We start from the raw sequence: 27,948 nt of genomic DNA, 5'->3' as shown, positions 1-27,948 counted from the left end.
AGATGTATGTGAACATTGTCTGGTTGGAGAACTGCACCCCAAGATTCAGATAAGTGGGAAATTCAAAGGATTGGCTGTGTTTCAGCTTGGGTTGCCATATTTAAAAAAACCAGGACACCCCGAAAGTTGTTGAGCTTTTTAAATGACTAAATATCAGGACAAAGTGCCACATTTCAGAAATTCCTCCCAGATGCCACTTCTGCCTTTTTAATTCCAGTAATCTCCAGGAAAATTCAGAAATATGGCAGTCCTAGTTCCAGTTCTTGTATTGTTTTGGAAATGGAGAATTTCCTATTCCTCACTTCCTTTGCAATCCTAACAAAGCTTACTCAGAAGTATTAAAGATAAAGGACCCCTGGACAGTGAAGTCCGGTCAAAGGCGACTATGAGGTTGCAGCGCTCATCTCACTTTCAGGCCGAGGGAGCCGGCATTTGTCCACAGACAGCTTTCCGGGTCATGTGGCCAGCAGGACTAAACCGCTTCAAAACCCTAACCATGATGGAAGCCAGAGCACACAGAAATGCCGTTTACCTTCCCACCGCAGCGGTATACCTATTTATCTACTTGCACTGGTGTGCTTTGAATTGCTAGGTTGGCAGAAGCTGGGACAGAGAAATGGGAGCTCACTCCACCGCATGGATTTGAACTGCCGACCTTCCAAACAGCAAGCCGAAGAGGCTCAGTGGTTTAGACCACAGTGCCACCCACTCCCATACACAGAAGTAAGCCTCATTAACTAATTCCTAGGAAAGTGAGTTCATCTTGCAGAGCTCTTGTTAGGTTAAACCATTTGCAAACTGGCCTTGCTTCAGTACAGAACCCCTCACACAGCTTCTACTCCACCTGGTTCTGGGTTTACTTCAGAAATTCTTCATCTTGTGCTGGAAAGATATGAACTGCTGCATTGCAGGCTGAGCTGTCTGAGGCTCCTGGTAAGTGATGTCAGACCTTGTGGCTTCAGAGCTTCCACCTCCAAACCCACCAGACATGGCATGCCCGTGAGTGTGCCCCACAGTGGAGCCCACAGCCATGTAGTAATGGCCATCTGCCCAGGGGCAGGAGAAACCACTGCAGAGACAGGGGCAGGAATGGGGGCCTGAGCAGCTGGCAGTGGAGCAGACCTCATATGAGGTGCACCACTGGCAGGGGGCACCATCTGAGATGTCCTGCTCCTGCTTCCCCTCAGCATGGAAGGTGAGTTAGGATTGCGGCTGCAGGTTACCTTGAAATGATTATATTATTGTGCAACCAATTGTCAGGCTTCGGGGAATCGGCTTCCTCCCTCCGTGGCAGTAGATAAGAAGATCAAAGAAATGAACATTTTACCAGTTAGAAACTTTAAAAATCCCAGCGAGAGAACAAAGAACACTTCTCCTAGAAATGGCGATGCTCCCAATTAAGGATTACACCCCCTCCATCCCTATTAATCTACATCACTCCTATGTCTTGTAATCTGAGTTTGTACCCTCTGCGCTTCTTGGGACTTTGCCTACATGCAGCTTCCCACAGAAGCAATTAAGGAGTTGGCCAAAGGCCAGGAAGACTGAGCAGAGGGAGTTATTCTGCCTAGAGATATGGGACCTTGGATACAATTCTGCTATTGGACAAGGTCACCCATATAGGCACGATGACTCATGACTTTCCTGTTTGTGTGTTGGTTGGTTGGTCAGTGGTTGTTTGAGAGTTAGTTGGAGTTTGTTCAAACAGAGTTACGATCTGAGTCTGTATCCTATACAGTGGTACCTCAGGTTACATACGCTTCAGGTTACATACGCTTCAGGTTACAGACTCCGCTAACCCAGAAATAGTACCTCGGATTAAGAACTTTGCTTCAGGATGAGAACAGAAATCGCGTGGTGGCATTGCAGCAGCAGCAGGAGGCCCCATTAGCTAAAGTGGTGCTTCAGGTTAAGAACAGTTTCAGCTTAAGAACGGACCTCAAGAACGAATTAAGTACTTAACCCAAGGTACCACTGTAGCAGCGTCTTGTTCCTGCTTCATCCTGCCAGCTTGCAACCGACTGCTTCTGGACAGTCTGCATATGCTCTGCAATATTCAACAGCGCGTTCTGCTCTGAGACTTTCTGAGCTCTTTGTGACTTTGGGGAGATTGGAGGAATGCTGTCCAATGACTGCGAATCTGTTAACCCTCTCTCTTCCAGTGTTTCTTCTCCCAGCTGTTCCCCATCCAGTATTTCCCAGCTTCTGCCTTCTGAACTAGGCCCCTCTGCAAAGCACTGTTCCAAATCTATAGTGTCCTCCTGCTCCTGGGAAGATTCAGGAGCAGGAGCAGGGGGAGGGGTGGCCCCCACCATTCCTCCTCGGTGCAACCCTCCTCAGCACGGTCCCTGACACCAATAAAGAGTCTATCCTGGGAAGAGCTTTAAAATACATATTTTGTACCAAATTCTGCACCAACAAAACAGAAGTAATCCTTTATAAATAATGCCAGATTGCCCCTGCAAGTGCATCAGTCTATTGAACAAATAAGTTCCACTTGCATTAACTTTCACCTAATAGCTGATCTATCCTCTCCACCCAAAAGTCTGGTTGGCCAGTAGATTATGACTTTTTTACTATTGACAATCTAGCAAAACTTGCCAGCTAAGAGTGCATATGGTACAAGATCACAGGTTCCAAGTGCAGTTTTATCACAAATGCTAATGATCCAATTATCCAGCATATGAAAACGCCAAGATCCCATAAGCATAAAGTAAAAGGGTCCTATTGATTTGCAACTTTCCCCAAGATAATGGTCGACAGCATTTATTTACCCGCTGCGCATGGAAGTGTGTGTGTGTGGGGGGGGGGGGAATTAGCAGGTTAACAGCCTGTTGGGTGCAGTACGGTACACAATTATACAGAACATAATTGTTGCCATATATCATACAATATGCATTCAGTTCCTCTGGAGGGAATGTTTCTAAATCAGTGCTGGAATGATGCTTTCAAATCAAACTTTCAAGAGCATTGGATGAGCAGATGGCCTGTCAGATGTACGATGGATGCGGAGCTGGGACAAATAATCTTTATTAAAACTGAGTACCTATAATAGACCGTCGGGCACTTTTTCATGTTGGGTTTTTCCTCTCTCATCCTGAAATGGTTTTTATGATCGTTAATGCACAGAACTTGCAGCGCTTGCCTGCTTGATAGCAGGAGCTAAGAGACTTGTGGGGACTGCTGGGGTTGGATGTGGCAGTGCTCAACTGTGTAGGACATGGCGGGCTCTGCTGCGGTTTGGATTTGATATCTCACTTTATCACTACCCAAAGGAGTCTCAAAGTGGCTAACACTCTCCTTTCCCTTCCTCCCCCACAACAAACACTCTGTGAGGTGAGTGGGGCTGAGAGACTTCAAAGAAGTGTGACTAGCCCAAGGTCACCCAGCAGCTGCATGTGGAGGAGCGGAGATGCGAACCCGGTTCACCAGATTACGAGTCTATCGCTCTTAAGCACTACACCACACTGGCTCAGAGGCATCCAAGCAGAGGATGGATGGCTAGCAGTCAGGGATGCTGTAGCTCAGGGATGGGGAACCTGTCACCCTGCAGATGCCTCTGGATTGTGACTCTTCTCATCCTTGATCATTGTCCATGTTGGCTGGTGCTGATGGCATAACCTCCAACATCTTGCATCCCAAAACTAGGATGCCCGTCTTTCTGTCCATGCTGCTATGTGAGATCATAGAGCCCAAGAGATGTGTTTTTTCAGAGCTGTGTTCACACGGTGCCCAAAAATGCATGGTTTGGGGCACCATGCAAGATTGCAGCCCTGACAAAAAAAGCTTTTTTTCAGGGGGGGAAATGTGCTTTTATCTGGGTGAACTTAGCATGAAATCATGTGAGATCACAGCACCCAGAATGGCTGCCGTGCTCTCATGTGAGAAAGCAGGATGTCCTCTATTTTCCAGAATACTTGGGGGGCATGTGATGGGAGTTGGAGCCCAACAGCATCTAAAGGGCCACAGCTTCCCCTTCTTGGCTGTAGGCTTCTGCTCCTTCTCCTCAGTCACTAGATCCAGCCAGTTGTCACCACCCAAAATAGTGGAGCAAACGTCAGTTCCCACTGGGACTGATGCCAGCATCCATTTGATTTAGATCTATCGCTTGGACATGTGTCTTGAGTATTCACCACCATTTTAATTTACCAGTAATGCCTCTGGGAGTGGCTGCTGGTGCAGCTGTTTCATTCAGTGCTTTTCTTATGCCATGTGCCATCCTGCAGCTATTCAGGAAGCACAATCAGATCCATTGTAAAATTGCAAATTATATTGAACATTCTCCAGTTATTTCTTTCCTTCTTAAGGTAACTGCTATGATCCACTTACCATCATAACTTTCTTCAGAAGCCAGTGCAAGGCACGTCATTCCAAAGGACAGAAATATAGTGTCCAACTGGAGGTAAAGAATGGGAGGCACCAGTGGCGATGCTCGGTGGAAGGGTAAGCATCACAGATTTGCAGGAGTTTCATCTGTTTTTATTGGTGAATTGCTGGGATATGGGACCTGTAGTATGAAGTGCTGTTCCTGGTGCTGGGCCGAAGAATGGGGTTCCAGGGAGGCATGAGAGGGTAAAGAGAATTCAATTCCATTTGCATTTCAAGGTGGACATACCAAATTATAATAAATAATAATAAATTTTTATTTATACGCCACCCTTCCCAGTCCAGAAAACTGGGCTCAGGGCAGCTAACAACAAATTTAAAACACTTAATTCATGCAACAAAAAACAGCATAAAATACAGTATAAAACGTAAATAACAATAAATTCAGAATTCAAAAATCAATTCAGAGGGAAAATCCATCCCATAAATTTTAGATGATCACCAGGGCTAGCTGGCTAAATTAGTCCTATTTGGGCCGGTGAGGAGACCAGGGGGGAATTAGCTGTGGGATCCCAGAGCGGGTAATCTTCATAAAAAGAGGAGGGGGAGGGAAGGAAGGGGAATAAAAGATCAGGCTAAGTTCAAACTGAAAGCCAGGTGGAATAGCTCTGTCTTACAGGCCCTGCAGAAGGAAGTTAAATCCTGAAGGGCCCTAGTCTGATGGGACAGAGCATTCCACCAGGTCAGAGCCATCACTGAGAAGGCCCTGGCCCTGGGTGGAGGATAATCTGACTTCCTTAGGGCCTGGGACCTCTAAACTGTGATTATTCATGGACCCTAAGGTCCTCTGCGGGGCATACCAGGAGAGGCGGTCCTGTAAATACAAGGGCCCTAAGCTTTCTGAAACAATACGTGAACTAGGACACAGCCACCCCTGCAAATTCTCCAAATTTCACAGTGCAATTCTCCAGCCAAGTACAAAAATGCATATAATAGGATAAACTATATATTAGTGAAAATAACATTGAAATGCATTCTGCTGGGGGAAATCACTTTGCAAAAATCTGTATATTATGCAAAATTTCCTACAAACTTCTGTGTACAGTGGTACCTTGGTTCTTGAACTTAATCCATTCTGGGAGTCCGTTTGGCTCCTGAAACCGTTCGAAAACCAAGGTGTGGCTTCTGATTGGCTGCAGGAGCTTCCTGCACCCAAGTGGAAGCTGCATCGGACGTTTGGCTTCTGAAAAACATTTTCAAACTTGAACACTTACTTCTGGGTTTGCGGTTTGCGGCATTCGGGAGCCGATTTGTTCAACAGCTAAGTCATTTGAGAACCAAGGTACCACTGTATTAGGATGGATCCGTTGATGAAATTGCAGGAGAACTTAAATGTGTGTGTGGTGTGGGGAGCTAAGCAATGGGGAAATGTGGAGATGAGAGGGAAGAGTGAGAAAATTGACAGTTTCACCTTCTCTTCTCTTGAGCAATAGGGTGTAAGCTTCGCAAGTTGCTGGATAGCCTGGACTATGGCAGGAGATTCATCCTGTCTGGTAGGCGCCTGTATTGATCCTTCTCATCCTCCTCCTCCTCCTTCTTCGGCGGGAGAAAGGTGGTCTACCAATGCGGGGAAGCCTCTCCCCCTGAACTGTCGTGCCAACGCTGCCTTGAGTTCATATCTCAGTGGAGCCCTGGCTCCACCGAGTGGACTCTTTCAACCCCTGCTGCCCAAATTGAGCTGTCAAGAAAGCAAATGAGATAAAAAGGATTATGGATGGCGAAGGTTTTGTGCATTTTCACACATAGCACTGAAAGCACCCTGAAGTGCCTCTCCCACTGTTTTCATAAATGCTGTTAATGTAGTGTGGAAAGGGGAAGGGGGAGCCATTTTCAAATGAGAAGCGCATTCTAGCCAACATAGCTTTTTAACATTCATATTACAGAGTCAGGAAAAGCAAAGAAAGCACTCTGAGTTTTATGAGTGGAGCTTTATGAGCCCAAAGGGAATGGATTCTCACTGTGAAATGAGCTTTTACTGGGATCGATCGAGAAACCCCACATCTTGACTTACATAATCCACGTAACAAGCTTGTGTGAATAGACGGAGCCATAATCAGTGACCGTTTCCTCCAGTGCCATTATTTTAATTCTAGCAAGCAGGTGGAGGTTAAGTTCATTCTATTGTTCTATGATACGATTAATTCCTTTCAGATTATCTTTCTGGGGCAATGCATGGAACATGCAGTTCAACTCTACACATGACAATGAACGAGAAAGCTCTTTCTAACCCATCCATATTTTTCCAGAACAGATGTCAGGGCTTAGCTGAGGAGTCACCCATATTTGGGGGCACATTTTGGATTTTATTTATTTCATTTCATTTCATAAAATTTATATACATACACACACATATATATATTCATTAAAGTGGTTTTCAAATGGAATAAAACTCTAACATTATCAGTAAAAAAAGTTAAAAACAGCTATTTAAAATATGAAAATGCTCATTGAAATAAACAAAAAGCTAAAAATTGACAAAAGGCAAAGGGCAAGATTGAGAAGCCAGCAAAAAGCTAGGGCAAGGACAAAGTTTTTGAACAAGTTGGGAGGCAGGACTGAAGAAGAAGAAGCTCAACCCAGTGGCATAGCATGAGGGAGGGCACGGGGTGGTTGTCCCAGATGCAAAATTCTTAAGGGTGCAAAATTCCTACCCTTGGTGCTGCCTCAATACAGCTGTGTGGTGTAGTGGTTAAGAGCGGTGGACTCGTAATCTGGTGAACTGGGTTCGCTTCCCCGCTCCTCCACATGCAGCTGCTGGATGACCTTGGGCCAGTCACACTTCTCTGAAGTCTCTCAGCCTCACTCACCTCACAGAGTGTTTGTTGTGGGGGAGGAAGGGAAAGGAGTTTGTTAGCCACTTTGAGACTCCGTAAGGAGAGTGAAAGGCGGGATATCAAGTCCAAACTCTCCTCCTCCTCCTCCTCCTCTTCTTCCTCCTCCTCTTCTTCTCTTCTGTTGCTGGGCTCCACTGAAAATGGCTTCTCCATATGAATCAGAAAGTGACCTCTCCAGACCATGGAGCGCTCTTCTCTTATCTCTGTGGCTGTGATCTCCTGAGTGGTGTGAACACCATTATGCAATTGAATGTGCATGTGTACTCTGTCTGTTTCCCTCCCTCTGTGCAACCCTCATATAAACAAAGCTACAGCAAAGACGAAAGATGCAGGTAAACATGCAGGGAGGCCCTGAGTGAGGAAAAATGGATGGGGGTCACACACATGCACTACTGTGCCTGAGAACAGGCATGAGGCCTGTTAGACAGAGCAGCCCTGCCTTGGAGGCCACTTCTCAGGTGGTGGAGAGGCACCCCTCTGGCCGCTCCTCTTAACACCTTTCAAGCACAGCACACAGTCCACAATCGAATTCTTGCCTTGCCCTGGCCACTGGCAACCCACGATATGCCACTGGCTCATCTTCACAGGAAGTCCTGCTTGGGCACACTGAGTCATGCTCAAGGTGTGTGGGCAGATGTGCTAGCAGTTTTACTGCAGCACCATTGGTCTGCTTACTTTTTCTCTTCTGATAAGGTCGTTGCCTAGTTACCTAATTGTAGCCTCTGCTTGTTACACGGCTTAATTTCTATGCATGTGTAAAGCTAAGACCTGTGGACTCTTATTGTTGTGGGTCCCCCGGTGCCTGCTGTTGCTGTGACCAAGTACAAGCTGCCTAAAACATCTTGAGTGCTACGGCTAATTGAAGAAAATCCAGTAACAACCCCTGCCCCACATTCTTCCCTCGCTGAGTGAAAAAAAGCGGACTTCTGCAAAAGGCTACAGTTGTAAATCTCAGCTGGGGTTTGTAACCTTAAAATCTCTCCCACCCTCATTGCACCAGTCAGCTCCCGAAGTTGACAAGCGTTATGAATAAAAACTTAACAGGCAAAAATGTTCATGCTGGCTGGCCACATCGACTCCTCCTGCAGCTGCAGTGTATGGTTTTCGGCTGCTGACAATTTTCTACGCTCCCTTTGTCAACAAACCCGGAAGAGATGAGTCATAAAGGAAAGGAAGCATTACACAGATAGTAACAAATGTCACATTTTCATGTAGGGTTGTTCTGCGCCCGCCTACCTTCAAGTCTCCGCAGCGTTTTGCAGTTTAAAATCCATATTGTAATGTAAGATTTTTATTAAGGCTCTCAAGGAAGGAGAGAAGGGAAGCAAGAACAAAATCCCGCACTGCGCCTTTAGGAACTGGCTTGCCCCTCCCCCAGGAAGTGTACAGAGACATGCAGAACTTACTTATATAATTCCTAGCTCTCCCCATCCTGCATGCACAAAATACTTGTACTAATGATGACAAATCTGTCACTTTCTGAGCCTCTCTGGCCCCATCTGCCCTATATGTTTAAGACATATCCGACTTTCAAGAGACTAGATTCAGGTAGGTAGCCGTGTTGGTCTGACGCAGTCGGGGGGGGGAAGGCCAATAACACCTTAGAGACCAGGTACAGTGGTACCTCGGGTTACATACGCTTCAGGTTACATACGCTTCAGGTTACAGACTCCGCTAACCCAGAAATAGTACCTCGGGTTAAGAACTTTGCTTCAGGATGAGAACAGAAATCGTGCTCCTGTGGCGTGGCAGCAGCAGGAGGCCCCACTAGCTAAAGTGGTGCTTCAGGTTAAGAACAGTTTCAGGTTAAGAACGGACCTCCGGAACGAATTAAGTACTTAACCCAAGGTACCACTGTATAAGCTTTCATGTGCATACACACTTCTTCAGATACTGCAAGAGACTGCAATCTACTCCCACTATAAAACTGGCAGGGATTATGTTTCGTTAGGGGTGTTCAGAGCCTTTTTCATGTTCTCTTCTGTGCAACCTTCTGAGGGCCATATGCCAGTGGTGGGAGTGGCCAGAGGCAAAAGTGGGTGGAGCAATAAATGTTACCTTTGTAGAGTTTGGTAATTTCTACCCAAGCAAGCAAGAGGCATGATTAGAGTTCAATGCTCCAGCACTGAAGGATGTTATGATGTAGGGCTGGGGAGGGCTATGGCCTGGCGGTAGGTTGTGTGGCCTGGGAAGACCTGGAGAAAGTCAGACAGAGAAGTCTAGAGGCCCACATTTGGTGTCCACACGAGGTTCTCCACCCACTGATATAGATTCTGAAATGGACAACAGTGATGGTCATTATCGATGCATCTTTGCATCTGTGAGCCCCACTCCACGAAGGCGTAGGCCGCATTATGGTATATTTAATCTGAATTCATCTTGTTGTCTTTGCGTAGTTCCCTGGGCAAAATGGGAACTTAAATTCTCTGGAGTCCTCTGGGCAAGCGTTGACATAAATATGCAATGGTTTCCAATTGTTTAGCACTAATTAGCTTGATTAATTTTGGAGAGGTTCTGTTTCCCATTAAAGGGTGTCTCTCTTGGTTAATTACAGCAAGAATGGACCAAGGAGGGTAAATTAATGTGATCGGCATGGAAAATAAATAAGAAATGGTACACAGTGCATCCCTCAGCAAGGCCAGAGTTTTCTTAAGAGACCAGGAAGTTCAAGGGAGAATGGTCCACTTTGATTTGTTTATATGCAAATCTGTTTTCTTAATTGGCTCTGATTTTCAAAACACACTTTTTGCAGATTTTCGCTCTTTTTTATCACACCAGGACAAGATGCTTAAACAAATCTGGATTATGCTGTGTAACATTGGGGCCAATAGGGCACTGCCCCACCAACCTCAGCCGGCCCCCATTTGCTTGCCTTCTTACAACTATCCTGGCTGCTAGTTTCCTCCTCTTCAGCCTCTGTGTTGCCATTGCGGAACTCAGCTGGGAGGGAGATGGGGACAAGAGCAGAATAAGTTGCCTCTGCCTGTCATTGGCTCTGGTACTGCCTGTCATTGGTTATAGCTCCCCCTGCTGTTGACCTCCCTGCCTTCTACCCTACTGATCCCAATGAATGCCCACAATTACTGTTCGAATTCCTCCTCCCCCTTAATTTTTTGCTTCTGTTTTAAATCAGGAAAAGTCTGCTCAATATTGCGGCCAGTGATAACGCCGCAGTAAACATCAGAAATGCCTTTATAAATATGATCTAAGAATTTAATTGCCTCCTTTGTACTTTAATCTTATCTTCACACATTGAAGCCATGTGCATTGTATATTTCTGAACCCCAAAGGACAGCTTTTCATATGGCATTGTGGAGTAGGGCATTATCACTCGAAACCTGACAGGCCTGGTATGCTTTTCTGTCAGCCGATGGGCTGGGAAGTTTGTTATTAATTATGGAAAAGGCATACATACATAAAAAAGGAGGTGGTTTGCACAAGGCAGTTCTGAATCCTGAATTATAATTAAATTGGGGCTGTGTGGCAGGGGTGGGGAGAAAAAGCATTATTTGCCATGAATCAAAAACAAAGTGTAGTTACCCTGTTAGGTAGCAATACACAATCTGCACCACACACATTTTCAAAGCTCTAAGTTCCCCCAAAAGCAAAGCCGCAAATTAGTAAAGAGGGACCATTTCTGGATTGAAGTAGATGCAATTTTAAATGTGTACATGCATTTAACGTCTCCAGGTGTCCCCTCCCCAACCAGTGATGATGGGAATCAGGGCTGCAAAAACGACACATGGGAAGGTGTGTGTGTTGAAATAAATTTTTATTTGATTTTCAAAAAACATAAACATGCAACAAAACCAATTCCAAATCTAATTATTAAGATTACTCTGAATCTCCTGACTTCCCCCTATCCCTTCCATGGATCCTATTAATCCTATTTTCAACTGCATATCAATACTTCTCCATATTTTTTTTTTATCTTCCTAGGTATCGTATACATTCTGTTGCATTACAAGTGTGTTTAAATCCTGCTAATGTTTTAACCTACTTACAATAATTTTGTATATACAGTGGTACCTCGGGTTAAGAACTTAATTCATTCCGGAGGTCCGTTCTTAACCTGAAACTGTTCTTAACCTGAGGTACCACTTTAGCTAATGGGGCCTCCCGCTGCTGCCACGCCGCTGCTGCATGATTTCTGTTCTTATTAAGCAAAGTTCTTAACCCGAGGTACTATTTCTGGGTTAGCAGAGTCTGTAACCTGAAGCATCTGTAACCTGAAGGATCTGTAACCTGAGATACCACTGTACATTGTAAACGTTTCCCATTCTTTTAAAAATTCTTGTCTTCTTGGTTCCTGAGCTTCCCAGTTAGTTTTGCCATTTCAGCATAGTCCATCAATTTGGTTTGCCATTCTTCTTCAGCCGGGGTTGTCTCTTCTTTCCATCTCTGGGCTAGTAGGATGTGTGTGTGTGTGTGTGTGTGTGTGTGTGTGTGTGTGTGAACCCTTCCTTCTTTTGCAGTGGTCCTGATGAATACCACCCTTAAGGAAGGAAAGTTTGGAGCTCCCATGTGTGATTTGGAGCCTTGATAGTGCAGGGCTTCTGATGATTTCTTGTTTGTTGTTGTTTAGTCATTTAGTCGTGTCCGACTCTTCGTGACCTCATGGACCAGAGCACGCCAGGCACTCCTGTCTTCCACTGCCTCCCGTATTCGGTCAAACTCATGCTGGTAGCTTCGAGAACACTGTCCAACCATCTCATCCTCTGCCGTCCCCTTCTCCTTGTGCCCTCCATCTTTCCCAACTTCAGGATCTGTCCTTCCAGTGAGCACTCAGGGCTGATTTCCTTAAGAATGGATGTGTTTGATCTTCTTGCAGTCCATGGGACTCTCAAGAGTCTCCTCCAGCACCAGAATTCAAAAGCATCCATTCTTCAGTGATCAGCTTTCTTTATGGTCCAGCTCTCACTCCCATACATCACTACTGGGAAAACCATAGCTTTAACTATATGGGCCTTCCGATGATAAGAACATACAAAGAGCCTGCTGGATCTGGCCAACAGCCCATCAAACTCAGCATCCTGTTTCCACAGTGGCCAACAAGACCCCTGTGAGAAATCTTCAAGCAGGACCAAAGCACGAGAGCGCTCTGCCCTCCTGTCCTTTCCAGCAACTTGTGTTCAGAAGCATCACTGTCACCAAGAGCATCGTCATATTTGGCTAGTAGCCATTGAAAGCCTTATCCTCCATGAATTTGTCCAATCCACTTTCGAAGCCAGTTTCTAAAGCCTCTTTTAATGATGATGTGAAGAAGCCAATGCATATTCAGATGAGCACATGTAGGGTCCAACTTCAGATTTTCTACCTAATGTGCAGAAGTTGAGACAGCAGAGATAACTGGAACAGCAACACTGCACATTGCATCAAAAAGCAGGAGGGTTTCTGATGAGGCCTGATATCACCTTGGTACAAGAGGAGGAAGGTGCTAGCTGGATCTCGGTGGATTCAGGCATCAGCCCTGAAAATGTCAGTATTGCAGCCACCAGAACATCAATGGTCAGATGATATCAGAGGCCAAAAGAGTTCTGCCTAGTACTGTGAAACTTCTGAGTATACCTGCATGCTTTCTGTTTCTTGACATTAGCAATGCTAGAAAGCACAAAGGTGAGTATCTTTCTTCCTGTGGAAGAATGACTGTCCTTTCAATCTCCTGGTATCTTTTGAAGAACCTTCTCTTAAGGAACAGGCTCAGTGTAGCTCAAGATCAGGCTTGCCACTATCAATGCATGCCAGTGGCCTTTCTCAAAGATTGACAGTTGTTAACAAATCCTCCTGCTCTGAATGTCTGAGTCATGCAGCTAGAAGGCAAACAAGGCAGATATATTACTCTTTCCTAGGCAAAGGAGGTCAGCTAAGGTTGATTTTGTGAGCTGAATATGGATGGGTTCAGTGAACCCTGAAACAAGCCTTTGAATTGATCCTTGATCGCTGTCGAAATTTGGACTGATTAAGCACGGACTTTTTCTGCCTGTATACATAAAAATATAAGGTTGTTGTCACACCACAGTTTGTGTGGCTGCATCTTCCCACTCTGTTAAATGTAGCTGCAGTGAGGTTTAATGGAGGTGGGAGGTGCTTCACAGAGTGGTTTGAAAAACTGCTCTTTGAAGCACCTGTCTCCTCTGTGAAGCACCCCACCCCAGTTAACTGCAGCTGTGGGAATGTGGTGCTTCAGAAAACTGCTCTCTTAAGTGCCACCCCCTCATTTAAAATGGGGTGGGGATTGTGGCAAGCTGGGAGGAGGTTAGGGTGAGTTGGGAGGTGATAGGTGAAATCTAAAGGGAGGAGCATTTGGCAAAGCAGTTGGTGTATGAGGTGGGGTGTTGATGAATGGAGTGAGTTGGGGCAGAAGCCCCCAGTTTCCTATATGGATACAGGGAGTGAAATGTAAGGTGCTTCTAGACTGTCACTATCTTGTAGAAGACGTTCAAGTGCACACTGGAAGTTTAGCTTTATGCAATTAAAGTAGATTAAAGTATTCTGTTACCCTAGGGCAGGGGTCTGCAACCCGCGGCTCCGGAGCCACATGTGGCTCTTTTACACCTTTGCCGCGGCTCCGGGGCGGATACTAGTGAGGGGAGGAGGCGTATTGTGCACCCCGACACTCCCCACTGTGGCGGGCGCTGTACTGGCTGTGACGTCGCATGGGGGCGGTGCGTGCGTTAGTCACGCACCGTCCCGACATCACCTTTCCGCCCGCCCGCCCGCTACATTGTAAGGGGCATGTACGCTGGTCACTGTTTTGAAAGGGAGTGAAGAACACACACACACAAAAAGGTAACTTGTTAATTTAACGTTTATTTCTATGAGGAGGAGTAATTCTGAGGGGTCAAACAAAGAAATAATAAAAAAGTGACAAAAACCTTATTTTTATAATGACGAGTTTTGCGGCTCTCGGTTTTTTTTCCTTCAGAAATGGGTCCAAGTAGCTCTTTTTGTCTTAAAGGTTGCAGACAACTGGCCTAGGGCAACAAATCCGGTTGGGTTTGTTTGTTTTTGTTTGTTTGTTTGTTTGTTTAAATGACGTTTTGCAGTTAGGAAAGTGATGGGGAATAAATGCAGAACCACTTCTGTGCTTTTTAAATTATACACAAGGGAACAAGAGTACAAAGGAAATGCCAAACACAGATCTAGCACATAGTGACAAATTGCAAAGATACTGTATGCTAAAACATGGGGAAAGAACAGAAGACAAAAGAAGCTGAAATTAATTGGGGAAATTGGGGAAACAATTAGAATATAGAAAGTTAACTGAGATGCTGCTTCCTTATAAGATTGCTAGAGATGTAATAAAGAAATGGATCCCATCTCTCTCTCTCTCTCTCTCTCTCCCCCTCTCTCCCCCCCTCTCTCCCTCTCTCTCTCTCTCTTTCTCCCCCCTCTCTCCCTCTCTCCCTCTCTCTCCCTCTCTCTCCCTCTCTCTCCCTCTCTCTCTCTCTCCCACCCACACAGTATCATAGAAAGAAGGAGAGACAGTTTGCTGCCATAAATTATATTTTTTATTTAAATTGTTTGGGGTTTAAATATCTATGGGTGGGTGGGTGTTTGCATGTGTATATATAACTATAATAATTCTAAACAACTACAGAAATGACATCAATAATAATATTCTTTAAAAATTGGAAAGTGCTAAAAAAAGATGGGTGCAGGTGTGTATGAGTGTATGCGTCCATAACGGGGAAATGCCTTGAAAAGAGTGGGGTGAATGCAAGTTTCACAGCAAGATGTGTACATATTCTGTAAACAGATCAGAATTAATGCTCAGCAAAGGTTGGATGTAATCTAACCTCCCCTTAAGCCTTGTGCAAGCAAATCAGGAAGTGTGCTCAGTGATAAACTGGTTGCCTGGAGGAGCTCTAAAAATCATGGAAGCACATGCACATGTGCTACTGCTAGTCTGTTTTGACAAATGGGGCACTGCCCCACCAACCTCCATCTGCACTCAACCAACCCCTACCTGCCTGCCTTCTTCACTCCATCCGGTCCAGGAGGTGGCATTGACTTCCTCCTCCTTAGTTTCAGTGTTTCCCTTGTAGTCCTTAGCAGGGAGGAGGATGGGGACAAAACTAAAATTAGTTGGCTCTGCCTATCATTGGCTCTAGCGCCACCTACTGTTGGACTCCTCATTTTCCACCCTACCAATCCCCATGGCAACCAGCCACTACTGTACAGCCTCTAAGGAGGAAACAGTCACAAGGGTATTTAAAGGATTGGCAAGGAATGAACTCATATCTGCTGACTGCATATTTATTTGGGTGGGATTATTTTTTTTTTAAAAAAGGTTGATGGTTAAATTTATTTTGTTGCTGATAACTATTTTGTTTTAGAATTAGGTTGTAAGCCAAGGGACAGATAATTCTGTGAGTTTCCCCTTCTCTTAATTTCTTATTTTTCCAAGTTTAGTTCTATACGTTTTCACATCAGTTTGCTTTTTTAAAAAAAAGTCCCTGTGAGAATTTGTTAGCTTTTAAGCATGCACAGCAGAAGTCGCACTCAGGAGAGCATTATTTGCTGATAAAGAGTGTGCATCTGCTCTAGAATGTTCTGGAGCTCATGTCGCTAATTGCTGATACTGCGTGTCCGGCAGCCGGCTTGGGGGCCATGATGGACTTTATCTCCCTGGCAGTAGCCCAACAATTTGTCCTAATGGCCACACTTTTGCATGGGATTTTGCCTAATACGCACATTATAGCAAGCAATTTCCCCCATATGCAATGCTTTTGTGTGTGTGTACAATTTTCATTAATGTATGCATTTCCCCCCAAATATATACCTCTTTATTCACACTAGACTGGAGAACTGCAGTCCAATTTTGAAGGCTAGCTAAGTTTTGGTTCCTGTATTCTTTCAGGAAGTGTGAATTGGGTGGGTTCCTATTGCAATGCTCTTCTGCCAAAAGGGACAGAGGTTCTTTTTGCATTCAAACAAGGCAACAAAGCACACTGGCTCCGTTCTTTACTAAACAGGTTTTATTAATAGGCTGTGTTCATAACTGTCAAAGCAAAGGAGAGCAAAGGCAGAGGACTTATATCTCTTCCTTTGGCTGCTGGGAACTCCTCTGAATGGACATGGATATGACTCTGTAGAGTGTGGAGCTCCATGCCAGCTGCATTAAAGTTCTGACTGACAGAGGTGTTCTTGGGATTTATAGGGTTACATGTACCACACCAGTGGCCTTGACAACATTCATATTAAGACTAGCAGGTGTGTCCTATCCAATGTGCCATTGTGGGACTCTGTTAAGGCTTATCTGGAGATTAAAATTCCACACATCTCAGTGTTTAATTAACTGTGAGAGAATGATATTGCCTAGAAAAAGAAGACAGAATTAACTACTTAAAGGCTACACGACCCACAGGAACTTGAAGCATGGTTGCGTACCTCCTAAACCCCTTCAAAAATCATGGTCTTCCACAATTTGCCAATGCAAATGTGAACCCAGGCAAATTCCTCCCCCACCTCCTGAAGAGTGAAGTGGTGGAAAAGTGGGACACAAATATTTCAAATACATAAAAAAACAACAACAACAGGAGCCTTGACAGAAGGCACATTCTCATGATATGTCTAAAGGAAATAAATGCACATTGGGACTGGGGTGGTTCAGTTGTATGGCAGCAGGGTATGCACCTATGTAGAGAATCCTATGCGCATAGAGTTATAAGCACATGGATTCCACAAAAATATACACCCTATTCTGTGTAGTTCAGCCTAACTTAATCTGTTGCCCTCCATATATTTTGGATCAACTAACATCAGCCTCAGCCAGCATGGCCCAATGGTTAGGGATTATGGGAATTGTAGCCCAAAATATATTGAGAGTAACAGGTTGGGGAAACCTGGTGCAATTCATGAAAATGCCTGAGTTCAGCAGTGTTTGCTCAGATATACAAATTCTTGTTTAATTTTTTCAATATCATGGTAATTTATTTTTTTATCCATGCATCTTCCCACTGGTATACTGCTACCATGAAGTTATTAAGTTTCTAGTCCTTAACGTTTCAGTCGAAAGCACTGCATAGGAAACAGGTTATCCATATATAGTCTGAAACTAAGTGGCAAATTCAAAGGGTGCAGGCCTATATTCCTGGGCAAGTAAGTCACGTCAAACAATGTTACACGGGGTATATATACTGTTATCTTAGTAGAGAGAAGTGAGTATTTTGTTGACTTTACAATAGTGGCTGAGGGCCCTTGTTTATTGGGAATCAACACGCTTGTGCCTTCAGGTTCTAAGAATGTCAGAGCACAACCTTGATCTGTTTAAAATTAATGAGAAGCTTATTATTGACTTTGGTAGAGTTGAGACGAACTCTATAGGACTGGAAAAGAAAGGCCTCATTTCTGCAAGTTTAAGACTAGCAGCCCTGGTGTCTGTTGTGGAATTACTCTTGATTGACATATGGAACTCTAGGTGACCCTGTAAGAAAACCTTTTATTTTCTTTTGTTAAATTTTCTGACTATGACAGACCTCTCTCTGTCATTTCCCTGGGACTGTCCACTCAGTAAATTTGCTAGCTAATGCCAAAGGTGAGCAAATGGGGGAGCGGGCAGGTGGGAGTTGAAAATGATTATTTCCCCTTCCAATCTCCAGATAGATTTTCTAATCTTACTGCTCCACTGGGGAAATCTAAGAACTTTTATCAATTACCCCAATAATCAATTCATCAAGACACTCTTGCTTGCCACCCTGTTGTTCTCGGTTTCAACTGAATTATTTTGACATTCTTAAAGCAAACCTAGAAATGTCTCCCCATCAGGGAAAACAAAAGCAAGAAAGAGCAACGTAGTAAATAAGACATGGAGAGAGATTTGTGAAACTCCAAGTGGTTCAAGGAAAAGACAGGTGACACGTTTCTCATTTCCTCCCATCCCATCTCAATATACTTTAGCAAGTGAACCATATTTTTTGCCATCAGCAGTTTTCATCTAAAGGCAGCAGCATGCTCTGATCGGTGATCTTTTTTTCTGCTTTTTATTGTGTAGAGCTCAAAGAAGAAAAACAAGAGAGAGAACCAAGGATTTCTCCTAAGGAGGCATCGTCTAGAATACACTCCTCTTGGAATGGGCTTATTGGTCAAAGAAATCAACACCTTTTATCAAGTTTGTATTCTGGGAGGGAGTAGTGATGTATGGAAGTGAGAGCTGGACCATAAAGAAGGCTGATCGCCGAAGAATTGATGCTTTTGAATTCTGGTGCTGGAGGTGACTCTTGAGAGTCCCATGGACTGCAAGAAGATCAAATCTATCCATTCTGAAGGAAATCAGCCCTGAGTGCTCACTGGAAGGACAGATCGTGAAGCTGAGGTTCCAGTACTTTGTCCACCTCATGAGAAGAGAAGACTCCCTGGAAAAGACCCTGATGTTGAGAAAGATGGAGGGCACAAGAAGAAGGGGACGACAGAGGACGAGATGGTTGGACAGTGTTCTCGAAGCTACCAGCATGAGTTTGACCAAATTGCTGGAGGCAGTGGAAGACAGGAGTGCCTGCCTTGCTCTGGTCCATGGGGTCACGAAGAGTCGGGCACGACTAAACAACTAAACAACAACAACAATTCTGGGAGGGATTCTATCAATGGATCTATTCACACATACACATGAACCCGTATTTTTATACCCGTGTTCACAAAAGTACAACTTTGGAAATCTTTAACCTGGAGATGGTTGTGGGTCACTTTGGTTATTGCACTGCTTTACTGCCATTATAGAAACATCAGTGGTGACTTGCTCACTTGCTGATCTCTCTTTAATTAAGATATATGTTAACACAAAAGGATGGGCTTTGGGAAAACAATGGCTTGAAGCTTCAGTGCAGAAATAAAGCAAGACGCTTAGTTCTTACATGTTGCACAGGCCGCTCAACTCCACACAAGGTGGACCATAAGCTGATTCTTAAACAGCACAGAGATAAAAATAAATGGAGGCAGAAAGATTGCCCAAAGGAACTAGGGAAGATTCAGTGGAAGCCTAAACACACAAGGAGGAAGGGGGGGAAAGCTCAAATGCAAATGAAGTCTGTTTGGACTACATGAGGGTTGAGAGACAGCAAGATTAGGGAGATAAGAGAGGCAAATATCAGATAAAGAAGAGAGGTGATAATAATTGCCAATCCCAAGGGAGGAGAAAGAAAAGTGATTTCCTGAGTTTCCCCATGAGCTGTGGTGACCTGGTTGCATCTGCGTCTAAGGATTTGTGCTAGTGATTCAGTAGATTTGGGTGGAGATTCTTTACACTCAGTGGAGACAGTTAACTGCCTCTACTTTCTGAAAGAATACCTGATAGGCTCAGGTAAGGATGAGATGATCGACTCCATTTTGTTTTCAGGAGTTGATAGGTAAATCCATTCAGGAGGACAAACCTTTCAGATGACTTATCTGCATTTGTTTACATGTCCCCATCTACCTCTTACCAGAACCTTCTGTATTGTATTGCTTGGGTCCTGAATCACCTCCCCAAGTGCACCTACTTGGATTTTATCCAAGCCACTTTCCAAGTCCTTCATTTTAACCTCCTCTCATTGGTCAGCATGCCAGCTCATCTAAACACATCCCCCACAAGCCTCTTTTAAGACTGAGTTTTAGCATCAGTTGCTTGCACATTACCCTGGTCTTCTGAACAACCTCTCCAAAAACATCTTTAACACTCCACTGTGCTGCATACGCAAAGATTGGCCTGAGCTCAACACTTGAAACCCAACTCTTCTATCATCCCCACCCAAATGCACCGTTTCAGGGGTGCTTTGGCCAGCAGTAGGAGAGGTAAACTTTGCAACCTTGGTTCATTTTTTTTAGTTGTCCTTTTCTTATCCTTCTTTTCCTCAATGATGTGCATTCTGAGAAGGAGCCACAAAGACCAGCACACAATATTTGAAAAGTCAAGACACTGTGGGTTTGTACAATAGCATGACGCTACTTGCTGTTTTATTATTTTCCTTCCTTATAATTCCTAGCATTGGTTTGCCTTCTTTATGTTGAAAACACACCGAGTTGACATTTTAGAGGTTCTAGAATCAAAGGATGCAGAAGGCTAAATTTGGCAAGTTATTATTGCCTTACTTTTTTCCCCTTAGTTGAGGGCATGAAGATCTGTCCCTTTATAATACATCCAAATCATTATTCAGCATCCATCTTCAGTGAGGGTGTCAGTGAGGGTGTCTGTCACAGAATGTGCAAAGGAGGGGGAGCGAGAGTTGTGGCTAGGCATGGGGTGTGGCATGGTGTGGAGAGAGTACCAGGTGCCAGAGAAAGCTAGAGAGAGTGGCATAAAGGGCCACATTCAGCCTTTTAGCCTGAGGTTAAAAAGGACCCCTGACCATTAGGTCCAGTTGTGGACGACTCTGGGGTTGCGGCGCTCATCTCGCTTTATTGGCTGAGGGAGCCGGCGTACAGCTTCTGGGTCATGTGGCCAGCATGACTAAGCCGCTTCTGGCGAACCAGAGCAGCGCACAGAAACGCTGTTTACCTTCCCACCGGAGGGGTACCTATTTATCCACTTGCGCTTGGACGTGCTTTCGAACTGCTAGGCTGGCAGGAGCAGGGACCGAACAATGGGAGCTCACCCCGTCACGGGGATTCGAACCGCCGACCTTCTGATCGGCAAGTCCTAGGCTCTGTGGTTTAACCCACAGCGCCACCCGCGCCCCCCTCTGAAAATGTGAAAGTAGGAAGATGATTTCACATCCTCTTTCACCCCTGACCCCCCCTCACAATGATCAGTTGAAAGTTTGACTTTTTTCTTTAACTTTCCCACTTGTCGCTACTGTGCTATCAGTACACCATATGTGTACTGTTTTGCTCTCATAATGTCGGCTGGTTAATGCAGGGTGTTTTAAAATCAGCCGTCTCTTTCAGCTGGCAGCCTGATTGCAATCACAAAGGAGTCAAGAGTTCTCCATCCCTTCCCTCCCCACTGGCGTCCCTGCTCCCCACATCCCGCATTAACAGTTTAAGGCAGCAATCCTCTGCTCACTTATGTGGGTGTAAGCCCCGATCAACTTAGTGGAACTTACTTCTGAGTAGACGATTGTGCTGGAAAATTTCTGGTTGAGATCTTGACCTGAAGAGCTTCGATTCACCATACACTTCTCTAAAGAGAGGTGGGTCCTGCCTCTTATCAGGGCTAGCAGTGTTCGAATGCGCACTATTAGCTCTCCCTTTTGAAGCAGTTCAATTTGTATTGTGACACATCCTCATCTCATGTTGAATGCAGTTGTAACGTAGCTAAAGCGACTAGCCATGATAGCTGTATTCTGCCTCCAGGTTGCTGGACTAGATGGGCCATTTGCCTGATCCCGAATGCTCTTTTTATGTTTTTCAGGCTTACGTTTGTGTGAACTTACCTGGAAGGGTGGTGCTGTGGGTTAAACCACAGAGCCTAGGGCTTGCTGATCAGAAGGTCGGCGGTTTGATCCCCACGACGGGGTGAGCTCCCGTTGCTCGGTCCCTGCTCCTGCCAACCTAGCAGTTCAAAAGCATGTCAAAGTGCAAGTAGATAAATAGGTACAGCTCCAGCGGGAAGGTAAACAGTGATTCCATATGCTGGTCTGGTTCGCCAGAAGCGGCTTAGTCATGCTGGCCACATGACCCAGAAGCTGTTGGTCGGCTTCCTCGGCCAATAAAGCGAGATGAGCACCGCAACCCCAGAGTTGTCCGCAACTGTATCTTTACCTTTACCTGGAAGTAGGGATGGGGGGGCAGAATGGGGTTTGGTTTGAATTTCAGTGAGAAACTACTTAATTTGCACTTTTTGAATCATTGCGTGAACCAAAGCACAGCCACCCTTTGAAACTCGTATTTCACCAAATTTTGTGACGCAGTTCTCTGGCCAAACAATGTGTACAGAAAAGTGAATATTATGGGAAACATGTGAATAAAAAAAATGCATTCTTTAGTGAACATAACATACAAACATTCACTATGTTAGGGCAAATTGCTTGCAAATTAAAAAAAAATCATATTTTTTTTGAAAAACGCAAATTGCTGCAGAAATGTGGAGAGCTGAACTTAAGATGGAGAAAAATAGGAAACCAAAAGAAATAAAAAGTGACAGATCACAGGGAGTTGCACTAGATGGCTTTCTGGGTCCCTTCCAACTCTACAATTTTATGTTTCTATGATTCATCCTTAAAGGTAGAGGTAAAGGGACCCCTGACCATTAGGTCCAGTCGTGACCGACTCTGGGGTTGCGGCGCTCATCTCGCTTTATTGGCCGAGGGAGCTGGCGTACAGCTTCCGGGTCATGTGGCCAGCATGACTAAGCCTCTTCTGGCGAACCAGAGCAGTGCACAGAAACGACGTTTACCTTCGCACCGGAGCGGTACCTATTTATTTACTTACACTTTGACGTGCTCTTGAACTGCTAGGTTGGCAGGAGCAGGGACGGAGCAATGGGAGCTCACCCCGTCATGGGGATTCGAACCGCTGACCTTCTGATCGGCAAGTCCTAGGCTCTGTGGTTTAACCCACAGCGTCACCCGCGTCCCTACAATTTTATGTTTCTATGATTAATCCTTACCTCACAGTAAACTCCATTGAATTAAGCAGCATAACCTTTCTCATAAAACATGCATGGGATTGGGCTGCATATGAACATAGGGGTATTTTTGTTTGTTTCGCTTCCCAGTGGGGAATCCTGCCCATCAGAAAAACTGCCCGCAATGCTGATGGCAATATCAATTTGGCTTTGTCATCCTCTGTTTGTAAAAACAAAAGGCTAAGATGTGAGCTGCTAAGGGAGTACTATTGGATCTCGTCTTCAGACAGGTTGTCTTGATATCAGCTGGATATCAAAAGACAGCTCAAGGGAGCTTGCATTGGGATTCTGGGTATGCCACAACTGACCTATTGATAAGCAGGAAACTACAGCTATTTCTGTTTGTTTTGCTTGCTTCATAGCAAGCAGACAAAAGTACAAATATTGACTCAAAAGTGAAAGGGGGGGGAAAGCCATCTGTGGCCAGGCCTTTTCTCTCTTTTATTTTGGGAGACTGTGCGCAATCATGAAGAGAAAAATTGAGTAAGCGCCTTTCTCCCCCTGGTAAAAGATAGAGACATTGGACAGTAACCAGGGGACCATCTGCTTCATTTCTTCATTCATCATTAGGCATGACTGTGAATCCAACACCAGTAGACAATGAGGCATGGAGAAGCCATTTGCAGTAGCCAGTTGATGGAAAGTATTTCATAGAATCATAGAGTTGGAAGAGACCACAAGGGCCATCGAGTCCAACCCCCTTTTTCAACCCCCTATTTCAAGGACACGGTTCTAGGAGAATACATTGGAGTCGAGTCAGACCAAAATTCTTGCGTAGCTTGCAAAGCTTGTACTATTTTATTGTTGTTAGCCGCCCAGAGCCCGGCTTCGGCTGGGGAGGGCGGGATATAAATAATATTTATTATTATTATTATTATTATTATTATTATTATTATTATTTCTGGATCCATAGAACCGCATTGCAGAAAAGTAAACAGGGAAGCTGAAACAAGGAAAATATTGATAGGAAGACAACTTTATTGGTTTATTTAAACATCATCAGCAGCAGTGCTTTTTCTAAAAAAATGTTTAGGGGTACTCTCATTTTGATTCAAGAAAATCAGCATTTTATAGTTTAAATCAGGAAAAATAGACACAGTAAATGGACAAAAGTTCAAAGATTCACAAAATGTTTAGAGGTATGTGCACCCCTGCATCCCCCCAGAAAAAAGCACTGATGATAATAATAATAATATAATTTATTATTTATACCCTGCCCATCTGGCTGGGTTTCCCCAGCCACTCTGGGCAGCTCCCACAGAATATTAAAACCACTATAAAATGTTAAAAACTTCCCTAACCAAGACTGCCTTCAGATGCCTTCTAAAAGTCAGATAGTTGTTCATTTCCTTGACATCTGATGGGAGGGTGTTCCACAGGGCAGGCATCACCACTGAGAAGGCCCTCTGCCTGGTTCCCTTTAACCTCACTTCTCGCAGTGAAGGAATGGCCAGAAGGCCCTCAGAGCTGGACCTCAGTGTCTGGGCTGCACGATGGGGGTGAAGACGCTCCTTCAGGTATACTGGGCCAAGGCAATTAAGGGCTTTCAAGGTCAGCACCAACACTTTGAATTGTGCTCGGAAACATACTGTAGGTCTTCCAGGACCAGTGTTATATGGCCTTGGCAGCCACTCTAAGCTGCCACATTCTGGATGAATTGTAATTAAATTTATATACTGCCTAGGGTGTTTTACAGTAGACAGGGGTCAGCAAACTTTTTCAGCTGGGGGCCAGTCCACTGTCCCTCAGAACATGTGGGGGGCCGGACTATATTTTGAGCAGGGGGAAATGAATGAATCCCTATGCCCCACAAATAATCCAGAAATGCATTTTAAATAAAAGGACACATTCTACTTTAGAAGGCAATTGGGCCGGATCTGGCCCCGGGCCTTAATTTGCCTAGCCATGCAGTAAAAAGGTAAAGGGGCCCCTGACCATTAGGTCTAGTCTTGACCGACTCTGGGGTTGCGGCGCTCATCACGCTTTATTGGCCGAGGGTACAGCTTCCGGGTCATGTGGCCAGCATGACTAAGCCGCTTCTGGTGAACCAGAGCAGCACATGGAAACACCATTTACCTTCCCACCGAAGCGGTACCTATTTATCTACTTGCACTTTGACGTGCTTTCGAACTGCTAGGTTGGCAGGAGCAGGGACCGAGCAACAGGAGCTCACCCCGTCGCGGGGATTCAAACCGCCGACCTTCTGATCGACAAGTCCTAGGCTCTGTGGTTTAACCCACAGCCACACCCGCATCCCATTAGCCATGCTAATGCAAAATGCATAACATAATGGCGGCAACAACAACAAGAGCAACAACACCCCCTCACCACGGATACAATGAAAAGTTAACAGATTGTTTAATCAACCAAAGGTTTGGCTGAAGAGGAATGTCTTCACATGGTGCCTAAATATATGCAGAGGTGTTTGAGAGTTTGTTGGAAATGTGTGTGAAGGGGCTAGGGGAGGGAAGGTTTCAGCTCAGCTCCTAGTACTGGGAATTTGAGTCTATCAGCTGCAGTTTTGCAGCTGAATCTCACTCTGAGTCCTGGCGTCTTGCAGATGACCCTGCTAAGGAGCCATTTCTGAGTCTGGATTCCCCATTTATCAAACAATGGAAAGACGGACCTACCTCACTGGTCTGTTGTGAAGATTAATGAGATAACAAAATCTTCCCTTGAGCCTCAGGGATAGGCTTGCCCCATACATCTAAATAACAGACGCACTGTGTGTGGGAAAGTGACTTTCACCGTGCTTTCTCCTCCCCTCCCTCTCTTTTACCCCAAATACCAGAGAGAGAAAGTGAGCTGAAAAATCTGCTGCTTAAATCAAACAGCCCTCACACCTTTGGGTGTTTCTAATATGCATGTCATGTTTGAAAAATGTCAGCGGTGGGGGGGGGGGAGGAAGGGGGGAGATGGAATAATTCTTGGCTGCACATTTGTCTGAAGTGCATAATTGCCGCATTTGACATGTATGAATGCACTTTCATTATGGTGTCAAGAGGACACTTTGTACCTGGAAAAGGAGCAAGTGATTTGAGAATGGCAAATAAAATAGTAAGCATTTTGCTTAAATAAAGTTTATTACAGCTTTGGGGAAAGAGATAATTATAAAGCATTCACTGGCTTGTTTTTCCTCTGATTGAGGCTTTAAAATGTCATTTAAGAAGATTAAGGTATTCAAGACTCGCAGTCTTGCTGAGGTGGATAACCTGGAGCAAAGTTGCCCCTGGACAGCCCTACCTCTTCCACTCACTGGCATTCATTCTTCTTCCAGGCATGTCCAAAGTCTGTTTCGGGTGCCTAATCCGGCCCGCCGGTCGATTTAATCCGGCCCCTGTGGCAGTTTATTTCCTTGGATAAAATCCTAAAAAAAAACCCCTCAAAAAAGCTAAACAACTTCAATCCTAAGAAAAAGCTCAACAACTTTGGTTGGCCCTTTGGTCGGCCCTCATGGCCCTTCACTTCATCAAATGTGGCCCTCTTTGAAAAAGGTTTGGACACCATCCATGCCAGTTCTGGGGATGTTGGCTTTTTGGGAGGGCAGGGGCTTTGAACAAGATGGTCTAAAAATGCCACCCCTCTCTCTGTGTGTGCCCACCTCTTCCTAACCGCTTCCTCACTTTTCTTGCTTCTACTTCTGCGCCAATCCCAGAACTAAAGAGCTCTTGCTACTTCTCACTTCTTTACTGCACCACTTGGTCCATCAGTTGTTGTTGTTGTTGTTGTTGTTAAATGAGTTTATATACCGCCCTATACCTGGAGGTCTCAGGGCAGGTCACAGAAAAGATCACAACATGTATAATCAAAATAAAAACAACAACCCAATAACACTCCCCCAGAAAAGAGCCATATTTTAAAAGGGTATTGGATGTCAAACAGATCAACCAAAGGCCTGGTTCAAAAGGAACGTTTTTGCCTGGCTCCTAAAGGTTGTTAGGATATTTCCGTTCCACCTTAAAAGGGAGCAGGCTTTGTGAGTCACAGAGTCTGCGTATTTCCTGTTCACAGGAAGTTTATGTTTGTACATTGCTTTCGTTTTCTCTCTGTGCCTGAGACATCGAAGCAGGCAGTCATGTTTTCTCTTTGTTCTGACCAACGCTGAATAAAGTTCTAAATAATGCTCTCCTGAGTGCACCTTTCGTTGTGTGAACTCTGCTGATAGAGCGTGCACCAGTCCTTGGAATGTGGAAAGCTATTTCCAAGGCTTTTGTCGCTAATTGATTGATACTGCGTTTCTACGGGAGGTCGTTGGATCGCACCGGAGGCGATGTGGGGGCATGATGGCCTTTGGACTCCCTGGCAGTATCCCAACAAAGGTGTGTAATGAAGGTGCCAGGCGAACTTCCCTGGGGAGAGCATTCCACAGATGGGGAGCCACTGCAGAGAAGGCCCCGTTCTCGTGTTGCCACCCTCCAGACCTCTCGAGGAGGAGGCACACGAAGGAGGGCCTCAGAAGATGATCTCAGGGTCTGGGGTAGGTTCATATGGAAAGAGGCGGTCCTTGAGGTATTGCAGTCCTGAGCCATTTAAGGCTTTATAAGTCAAAACCAGCACTCTGAATTGGGCCCAGAAACTAATTGGTAGTCAGTGCAGTTGGACCAGGATCGGTGTAACATGCTCAAACTGTCTTGTTCAGGTGAATTCTGCACTAGCTGAAGTTTCTGAACCATCTTCAGAGGCAGCCCTACGTATAACACATTGCAGTAATCTAACCTTGAAGTTACAAGAGCATAGGCAACAGTAGTTATGCTATCCCTGGACCACCAACCGAAGCTGATGCAATGCACCCTAGGCCACTGAGGCCACCTGAGCCTCAAGTGACAGCAAAGGATCCAGGAGTACACCCAAGCTACGAACCTGCTCCTTCAGGTCAGGAGCTTGTCCTATTCTCGAGTAGGACCCTGGTAGAGACACATGCCTGACAGGCATGTTCTCTCCCTCCTGGTTGATCGTTCGGGAGCTTCAAAAGCTTTCTTCAGCCCAAACATCACAGTGACCAATGCCAACAAACATCGGCACACTTAGGGATCCGTAGAGTCTTTGCAGCTTGCGTAACAGACCTCAGCAACTCAGCATTTTGGCTAATCTACTTTATTTATATATAAACACACACAGAGCACAGCAACATGGCTCCCTCTCTCTCTAGCATCAGACAGCAAAGAGAAAGTACAAAGGGCAATAGTC

At 45.0% G+C, this 27,948-nt stretch overlaps 1 protein-coding gene and 1 long non-coding RNA gene across 3 annotated transcripts in view; one reads left to right on the top strand and one right to left on the bottom strand.

Moving 5' to 3' along the window:
- Positions 1–27,948, bottom strand: part of DMXL2 (Dmx like 2) — a 416,196-nt gene that overhangs the window by 289,120 nt on the left and 99,128 nt on the right. The gene's annotated exons all lie outside the window — the stretch shown is intronic.
- The window catches only part of LOC308462769, a 108,134-nt gene that overhangs the window by 74,874 nt on the left and 5,312 nt on the right, over positions 1–27,948 (top strand). For both annotated transcript variants that reach the window (XR_013979332.1, XR_013979333.1), the window contains one exon: positions 18,217–18,333. This is a non-coding gene — a long non-coding RNA (uncharacterized lncRNA). The remainder of the gene's footprint in view (positions 1–18,216; positions 18,334–27,948) is intronic.

This window comes from Podarcis pityusensis (genome assembly GCF_964106645.2).
Source record: "Podarcis pityusensis genome assembly, chromosome: 14".
In the NCBI taxonomy this organism is placed as follows: Eukaryota; Metazoa; Chordata; class Lepidosauria; order Squamata; family Lacertidae; genus Podarcis; species Podarcis pityusensis.
Note: the sequence above shows the minus strand (reverse complement) of the source record. Positions and strands in the feature narration are given on the sequence as shown.